Here is a 9464-nt window from a genome sequence, read left to right as displayed (position 1 = left end):
ATAAATGAGTAGTTTTATTGTTTGATATTAACGTTTGTTATTGTATATCTATTGACTTTTGATGAGGTTGATACAAGGATTTATCAACCTCACAGATATGAATCATTGTTTCAATTGAAATTAAAAGTCAACAATTATTTATTATATGACTTTTATCCAATTTTCTTGTATTTGTACAAGATCCTTTCAACACTGCCAACATTTGTGTTTGTTTGAAATTATCCAAATTTGATTTCATTTGCATATTTATGATTGTATAAAAAAAAACCAGACACTTCAGAATGTACACCCTTTTTCTACAGACATGTTTGATATCACCATCGACCAAAAAACACTGAAGGTTGCACAATTCAGAATTATCGTCCACATCCGTCTTTTACACACTATTTTATTTACTTTTTTCATCTTCTTTCCAGCATCACAAATACAATAAAACAGATAGGTAATGTGTTGTCTAACCATAAGACAGTATAATTTAGAAGTAAGCATATTTGCATTTTAATTTTATTGATGATTTATATGATAAGAACTGTTAGATAATAACACTATTTTTTATATAAAAAATGACATTTGCATTGAAAAAAAACAATTTGCACAGCAAATTGACATAGTTATTTATAATTACAGTTAAAACCATTCTCCGAAATTCCTCGTATATAAAAAAAAAACAATACATTAGATAGTTGACCGATAAAATCATAAACGTTATTCCTTCTTCTTTGTACACTTACATGTACATGAACATGCACATGTACTTTTTGCATTGGTGGTTTCATCTTCCCTGAATTTAATTGCTAGTTTCTTGCTACTCTGATTTGAAGGTGAATACCAACTAAACCATCCTCTTTTATTGTACACCCATTGATACTCTGCCCCGTGCTCCATTACATTGATAACTAATTCGTTTCCTCCTGTTCCAATACTATAAGAGAATGCCAAATCTTGAATATAGATACTACACTTATATGGGGTGGAATCATCTTTAACTATGGTGTAGATTTCAGTACGAAGATGTTGTAAAGCTTTCCGAGCCAAAGGATTTTCGCTTATACCTTGTAAAATCTTCTGAATGGCTTCATGAGAAGCTGTATATTGTAACACGTCTTCTTTTTTTGTTTCTTGCTAGACAGAAAGAAAAAGAAAAGGTTAGCATCAACTAGTAAGTAATGCAGCAAGATCGTTGACAAGTACATCAAGGTTTCTTTAGATTTTCTGTGTTTTGCAATGTGTTTCTTTTATTATTGTTATGCACAACATATATCTCTAGTGCAACAGTCAGGTGAAGAATCCCTGTGTGTTACTACCAGAAATCAATGGATATTTTGTGAAAAGTATTATTAGATTTAACGTCAGTTATAACTTGTGCTCAACTATATCATTCTCAATCATGAAATAAACAAATATATATGAATAAAGACTTTGAAATTTTATGTGGAAATTTAACATATTTGAATGTTCTTCGCCAGATATATAATAACCATGAGCGAAACAGGGACGCAAACGAGTTCATCAGTTCCCAGATGCCAGGGAAATCAATAGGGAGATCTTTCTTTCTTGAGAAACTTTGAATTAGCAATATTTATAAATTTCTAAACGTCCTCTACATCACCAAATGTAATTAAAATCTGAAATAAAGATACATGTGAAAATACACAAGTATCTGTTTTCTTCAGTAAAAAATCAAATGTGCTGTATGCGTCTTGTTAATGACTGATTAACTACCCAATGGGGCTAAAATTTATCATATCCCTATATTGAATGACTCGTTCATTTAGCAATACTAGATATTATCTAGCATTTATTTCAAGTCTTCTCTTTTTTTTTCTAGGTATAAAAGGGTACCGTAATTGAGCATCACGTGTGACGGTAATTTTATAATAGGAAAAATCGTGTCATTTATAAAAACTAGCTCTTTTTATAATTTTATATTCTTTTTCAACCTAAATCATAAACTTGGATTAATTAATTTACTCCTTATATCATCTAGAAAAAAAACGAAAATGCCAAACTCCCAGGAAAATTTAAAACGGAAAGTTCCTTATCAAATGGCAAAATCAAAAGCTCCAACACTTGAAAAACAATTGTCGAATTCTATGTAGAACATGATAAATTAAACCTGGTTTTATAGCTAGCTAAACCTTTTACTTGTATAATAGTCACATAAAGCATGCGATCATAATCCTGAATGGTTATATTCACCAATGACAACTTTAAATATTGCAGATCTTCCACGAATTGAATGTTACAGTGAAGAATAAAATGTTAAAAAGAAGATCCAACATATTACATGTTATACTCTTAATGTAATCAATGTTTAGCATTACCTTCAGGAGGTTACCACAGGTATCTCAATTATATTCTGAATTAATATGTAAAAACATATCTTTTATATTGTTTTCTCTATTGTAACAAAAAAATTTCAATATATGAACTTAAGAATGGAAATGAGGAATATGTCAACGAGACAACAACCAACTAAACAACCATATGCCACTAATGGGTCTTCAACACAGAGAAATATTCCGCACCTGGATGTATATGAGGTGAAGGTTGGCGCCTGTTTAAGGGGGCCCGCGGGTATAAATCATAAAAAAAATTCAAATATAGGATTTCGCAATTTTTTTTATAAATAAACTTTATCCTATACTTAATAGAAAAATTAAATAAAAAATATGGTGTAACCGTTCATTTGAGCTCATAATCTGCCTTCGAAAGAAGCATGCATTTTTGTTAAGGTACTTTTTTCTGTTGAACTAATAGGAGAAAAAAAAGGTAATATCGAAATAAAAAAAGAACAAAATTGCAGAAATCGCTTAAATTTTTACAATATTTTAGTTTAAGTATATCTTATTTGAAAAAAAATGATAGAACATATCGGTCATTAATTTAAACCCATTGCATTTTTTGGCACCTGTTTTCATCAGGAACTTGTTTCAGTGGTTGTCGTTTGTTGATGCAGTTCTTAAGTGTTCTCGTATTTTATATAGATTAGACCGTTGGTTTTCCTGTTTGAATTTTTTTACACTAGTCATATGCATATTGTGGCCTTTTATATCTTGCTGTTCGGTGTGAGCCAAGGCTCCGTGTTGAAGGCCGTACTTTGACCTATAATTGTTAATATTTTACACATTGTGACTTGGATGGAGAGTTGTCTTAATTGCATTCATACCACATCAGACCGAAAAAGTGAAAAAGTATATTTTTACAAAACGCATTTGACTAACAGGTCGAATAAATGATGTTATTAAACCCGTCTGACTGCCATTGGCGATTGACAAATAAAATTGATCACTAGATGTAACAAAATGGATCTGAATACTAATTGAATTCTAAACAGAAAACAATAAACTTGCGGCAAAGATGTTAAACAACACACATGAAGTGCAAATTCAGATCCGGATTTCGACCATTAATGTCTCTTCAGTGTTGTTAGGAATCGAAACGGTATTTGGAAGGCCATATAATTTACATCAATTTAGGATAGACTCTTGAATTGTAAAGAGTCAAAATAGGATGAACGGATCATACATATTTCTTATTTCTTATTTTGATGTTACTTACGGTTTGCTATACTTTTCGAATTGCGCATGAAGAAGCATCTTTCTTTAATTGGCACAATTCTGAAATTCACCTATTTTAAATCTTGAGTTTTAGTTTCAACATATTTAGTTATAGTGAGTTGGGAAACAAGTTGTTACAAGTTATATTAATCCTGGCATTAGCATGCTCTTTTAAGGATCAACAAGAATATCTTTTACGTGCAAGACATATGACATATTGTTCTCTCTTAACACTGGTCAGCCATTTATCGTCCCTTTCCGATGGACTATCGTCGTTTCTTAAGACAATACACGCAAATGCGGTCGAGGGAGAGCCAAATATTCAGTTCCTTATAGTTATCAAAAGTACAAGGATTATAATTTAGTACGCAAGACGCGCGTTTCGTCTACATAAGACTCATCAGTGACGCTCAGATCAAAATAGTTATATAGCCAAACAAGTACAAAGTAAAAGAGCATTAAGGACCCCAAATTCCAAAATGTTGTGCCAAATACGGCTAGGATAATCCATTCCTGGGATAAAAAAAATCCTTAGTTTTTAGAAAAATTCAAAGTTTTGTAACAGGAAATCTATAAAAATTACCATATAATTGATATTCATGTCGACACCGAAGTGCTAATTACTGGGCTGGTGATACCCTTGAGGATATCACCAGCCCAGTTTCCTCACCAGGAACCTTTGTGTTTGAAGTCCGATGCGTTAACCACTACACCACGGCTCTCACAAATCTTACAGTTTTATAAAAAATTAATCCTCCAATATCATAGTTTACAAATATCTCTATGATTTTTTAGCAAAGATAAAATTACTTTTTGTTCCATATTAAATTATAAAAAAAATATCTTTTCATGATAATGAATGATTTCCCTCAAACATAAATTCCTTCCAAACAACTTAGTTATTATAAATCAAACTGTTTAATAAAAGCATTGTGTAAAAATATTGCTCTCCGTTTAAAAAAAAGAATATTTCATTGTTCACAATTCGATCAATATTTCGTATTTCTGTGTTTTCCAATCAGAAAAAGTTGCAAGGAATTTTACCTTTCAATTGTTTTTATTCAAGTACTGAGGAGTCTTGAGTAGACGGATCGCGTATCTGTCGTACTTCTTTATTAAATTGTTTTTTCTTCTTAACATAACACCATTGTATCTTTCAACAGTCTGAAAAAAAAGATATTTTCATAATCGCAAACATTAATAGAACGCCTTTTTACTCTGTTTAAAATATTGTAAAGTCCGTAGGTTATACCTTTTTATTCGTTTATACATTAAAATACCATAATTTTAGGCATTTTATGGATATTTTGAGGGACAGGTCAGGTAATTTTTATCCTATTAGACCTTACTTATTATTAGTGACTATAAGGACCTGTCATCCACCCAAACATTATACGGACAGAACATGTTAAGATTAAAACAAACACAACAACTAAAATATGTTCCTTAGTAGACAAATACCTATATGTCTGTATTACATATTTCGTCTGATTTAAATTATCTTAACCTTCGGAATGAAAAAAAAAGGTATAAAGATGAACATACAGTAAAATCAATTTTTTATGTTATTGATATTAAAGACGAATATGGTTCAATTAATGTTAGGCAATCAATGAAAGCTAAGATATTTGTTTTCTAGTTTCGATTGATAGCTTTCCTATATTTTATTCAAAGTCAAAGCACTGGTTTAAAATCATAAAATTGAGAATGGAAATGGGGAATGTGAGACAACAACCCGCCCAAATAAAAAACAAGAGCAGAGGGTCACCAACAGGTCTTCAATGTAGCGAGAAATTCCCGCACCCGGAGGCGTCCTTCAGCTGGCCCCTAAACAAATATATACTAGTCCAGTGATAATGAACGCCATACTAATTTCCAAATTGTACACAAGAAACTAAAATTAAAATAATACAAGACTAACAAAGGCCAGAGGCTCCTGACTTGGGACAGGCGCAAAAATGCGGCGGGGTTAAACATGTTTGTGAGATCTCAACCCTCCCCTATACCTCTAACCAATGTAGTAAAGTAAACGCATAACAATACGCACATTAAAATTCAGTTCAAGAGAAATCCGAGTCTGATGTCAGAAGATGTAACCAAAGAAAATAAACAAAATGACAATAATACATAAATAACAACAGACTACTAGCAGTTAACTGACATGCCAGCTCCAGACTTCAACTAAACTGACTGAAAGATTATGATTTCATCATATGCACATCAGGCACAATCCTTCCCGTTAGGGGTTTAGTATCATACCATCATAACATATATGAGAAGAACATAACCCGTGTCATGCCAACAACTGTTTTTAGAATAAATGTGTTTAGTTCCGATGCAAAGACCTTATCAATGACTCAATATTAACGCCAAAATATGCAATCTTTAATGACTTGACAACAGTATCGTAATTATATCCCTTCTTAATAAGTCTATTCAAAGGTTTTGTAAGTTTCTGAGGTGAATACTGACACCTTTGTGCTTTATAAAGAATATTACCATAAAAAATTGGATGTGAAATACCTGAACGTATTAAAAGTCTGCATGTTGAGCTATATTTACGAATAATGTCTTTATACCGATGATAAAATTTAGCAAATGTTTTGACTAGTTTGTGATATCGAAAACCCTTGTGTAATAATTTTTCAGTAATACATAAATTTCTCTCGTTAAAATCTAAAAGTGTTTTCATTATACTAAAGTGTTTTGATGGTTTAAGCTGAATTGTAATGGCCGTGTATTTGCTCAAACTATTAGCGATAATTTACATCTTATTATACTGGTTAAGCATTATATGTGTGTTATAGAATAAATGAAAAATGCATAATCACAATAAAGTACTAAAATTAACTGTGATACGTCTTCAAAAAAGTTTGTCAGTGTTTAAAGTAAGATATTGAATATGCAAAACGTATAAAACGTTGAAGAGCAATAAACTTAAAGGCAAATTATGACAAATTCAAAGTGAAACTCGAGAAGACATATTTCTGTTAATAATATCGAATAAAATCATGGTGAGACGAAAGCATTAGCAACCTTGCTTAAAAGGCTAAAAACTGTGCCATTGTCATTTTAATGTACAATAATTTGTTTAATGAACAAACAAAAGAAGCAGATTTATGACGTCTTAATTTGTATCCTACTAAATTATGAAATTGTTGTATGAACATCATGAGCATGAAATATAAAAATGTGTTAATATCTGTCAAATGCAAAAATAAATTGTGTTTAAGTGAAGTATCAATTGTATGCTTTAATAGAAAAGAAATGTATGATCGAACCCTGAAAGTGTTTGCCTCAAACGACAGCGACAACCAATATTTATTTATAGGATGTAAATGTCGCCCATAAGTCTGCTTAAAACAAATCTATTTGAGTCAAAAGGGGGTATGTTGAATTTTTTAAGAAGGAAGCAATGGATTTAAAATGAAAATTGCATTTAAACTGAAAAAAAAATCACAAAAATAAACAAACTCATATTCATATTCAAAAGAAAAGAGGAGTTCAAAATTAAATGTTAAACTTTATCATCAACTGTCTGGTAAGAATCTATTAAACAAACTGTCAACATTTAGTAAAACATAGAGTTAGTAGCACACATGCGTTAGTCATTTTTTTTAAATTTTAGTCATTATAGAAAAAGATCAATCAATATTTTGACCAAACTTAGGCTTTGTATGTCTCACTCATTTTTGGGATTTTTCTTTTTACGGTCATATTTCCAAAAAATATTAGATTTAGAATTACCATTTACCTTTATGTCCATGTCCATGTTAATGACGTTAAGCATAACAATGAATCAGAATTGAAGTATCCGAATAAACAGATGAAGCTTTGATACTGAAACTCTTAGTCTAGATTTAAAACATTTAAAAAGTGTATTTAATGGTGAGTATATTCTACTATGGAATATGACAGAATTTCTGGTTATCTAATCAGTGGCCACGGAAAATAGTTATTAGACTTTCGTTTAAATGAAACATTAAAAAACATTAACACTTTTCCAGTGGTTTTGTTCTGACACGATACAACTAAGTTGGTATCGATTTATAAAAAAAAAACAATTAAATAACTGCAAAAATATTTGACATATTTGTAAAAAAAAATGATATTAAAGTTTATTTACCGTCATATCTTCTGGTATATAATATAGTTATGATTGAAAGTTATGTATCTGTTGTGCTTAAATTAAAATTTAGGTTATCTAGTTAAAAACCTACCACCTTGGTTTCAAGTAAATATTAACATATAGATAATTCTCACCTTAGCAAGCCAAACATTTTCCTATACAATTCATTATGGAATAATTACATCAGAATGAATGTAGATTTGTGGATGAAAACAGAACTTAAAGATACAAAACGATTAATCATCGTACATGTTATATTTGCATGCATATGTTTAGCATTGATTACGAAAAATGCGAAAGTTCGCTCCGTGTTCCGATTGGAAATACAATTAAGAGGTGTAGTAATGTTTTGTCACATAGAAAAATGAGTTATAAATTTATTTTCAATAGTGTACGAAAACAGTTATTTGCAATGTTCCCCCTCTTCTTAACAGACTTTGATGTGTTTATTCTAAAACATTTTTGGAAAATTCCTTTGTGATAAAGAAAAGTTCAATTGGACGGATAAAAAAGGAACAACACTAATTACAAAGTTTTCTTTTCTGATTTTCCAACCAGTACAATAATGTATGTAAATACAAAATGACAAATTTATTCATATAGATATGAAATAAGAAATAATGGTATGTTTTGCAATTAGACAACTTTTCATAAATCCTTTAGGACAAAGATGTGAACAGTTACAGGTCAGCTACGCCCTGTAGCAATGCACAAATCCCGTCTTGTAAAATAAGCCATAAAAGGCCCCCTAATGACAAATTGTTTTATTGATTTCTATATTATCAACTAAAGGTGTTTGGTGTGGCAATACGATTTTGTCTTCCTAAACCGATCATTTGGAGACGAAGTTTTAGTTTTTGACTAACTTTATAAGCAATGTTCATTTCATAATCTGCATTCTGAATTGCAAACATTTCCTCATGGTAATTGATATGAACAAACACGTGGTTATTAGCAAAACTGGAATTCAGGTCATATACTTGTTAACTTTTAAGAAGTACCTAACAGCTACGTTGGCTGTTTCTATAGGAACTCACATCGTGTGTCTGCAGTATATTTTTCTAAGGTTTGACAAGCGAGCTAGTCTGTGTTTCTTTGCAGTTCCGATATCTTCTATACTTTTTGTGGTTTTCGAAAATGCCCCCTTAATTTTGCGTTCTAAAGTAATTTTCATTTATATTTTTTTATTGGTTAATTAAAGTGATATTGGTTATAAATACAAGTGATATATGCTTGTCAGATTCTTGTTTAAGTTATAGATAATCCATATTTTAAGGTTTTTCTTGTCGTAGAACACACCGAGGGGTGTCAGGATTGATCAAATGAAAGACCGACAGTAGGGAGGTCTTTCTTTGAGCAATCCTGACTCCCCGAGGTGTGTTCTACGACCAGAAAACCTTAATATATGCATTATCTGACTTATATACCGTCAAAAAAATGTTATTTTTTATATAGATTTGAAAAATTTAGTATCCTATATTACCGACAACACTAAAGTGGGATATTCCTTTCTAATGCGTTCAGGTTTTAATACGACCTACAGCTCATTTTGAATGTAAAATGAAACTCACTAATTAATCTAGATATAAACCTTTTAAAAAATATTATCCATACACAATAAAAATATTACTGTAACTCCATGAAGTAAGACACAAATGTATTGTTACCATCCGATAACGGTGTATGACAAATACAAGACACATTGTAAGTAATTTATTGTACCACTTAGTTTATGGAAAAGGGGGAGGTGTTTTTTTTCTATTTGTAATGTCATT

General features: G+C 30.8%; 1 long non-coding RNA gene across 1 annotated transcript; it reads right to left on the bottom strand.

Moving 5' to 3' along the window:
* Positions 1–490: 490 nt before the first annotated feature.
* Positions 491–7730, bottom strand: LOC143049012 (uncharacterized). Its single transcript, XR_012969994.1, has 3 exons — positions 7687–7730; positions 4605–4724; positions 491–1122 (listed from the first exon to the last, which is right to left on the bottom strand). It is a non-coding gene; the product is annotated as an uncharacterized LOC143049012 (long non-coding RNA).
* Positions 7731–9464: the final 1734 nt, after the last annotated feature.

Source organism: Mytilus galloprovincialis, chromosome 10, assembly GCF_965363235.1.
Source record: "Mytilus galloprovincialis chromosome 10, xbMytGall1.hap1.1, whole genome shotgun sequence".
In the NCBI taxonomy this organism is placed as follows: domain Eukaryota; kingdom Metazoa; phylum Mollusca; class Bivalvia; order Mytilida; family Mytilidae; genus Mytilus; species Mytilus galloprovincialis.
Note: the sequence above shows the minus strand (reverse complement) of the source record. Positions and strands in the feature narration are given on the sequence as shown.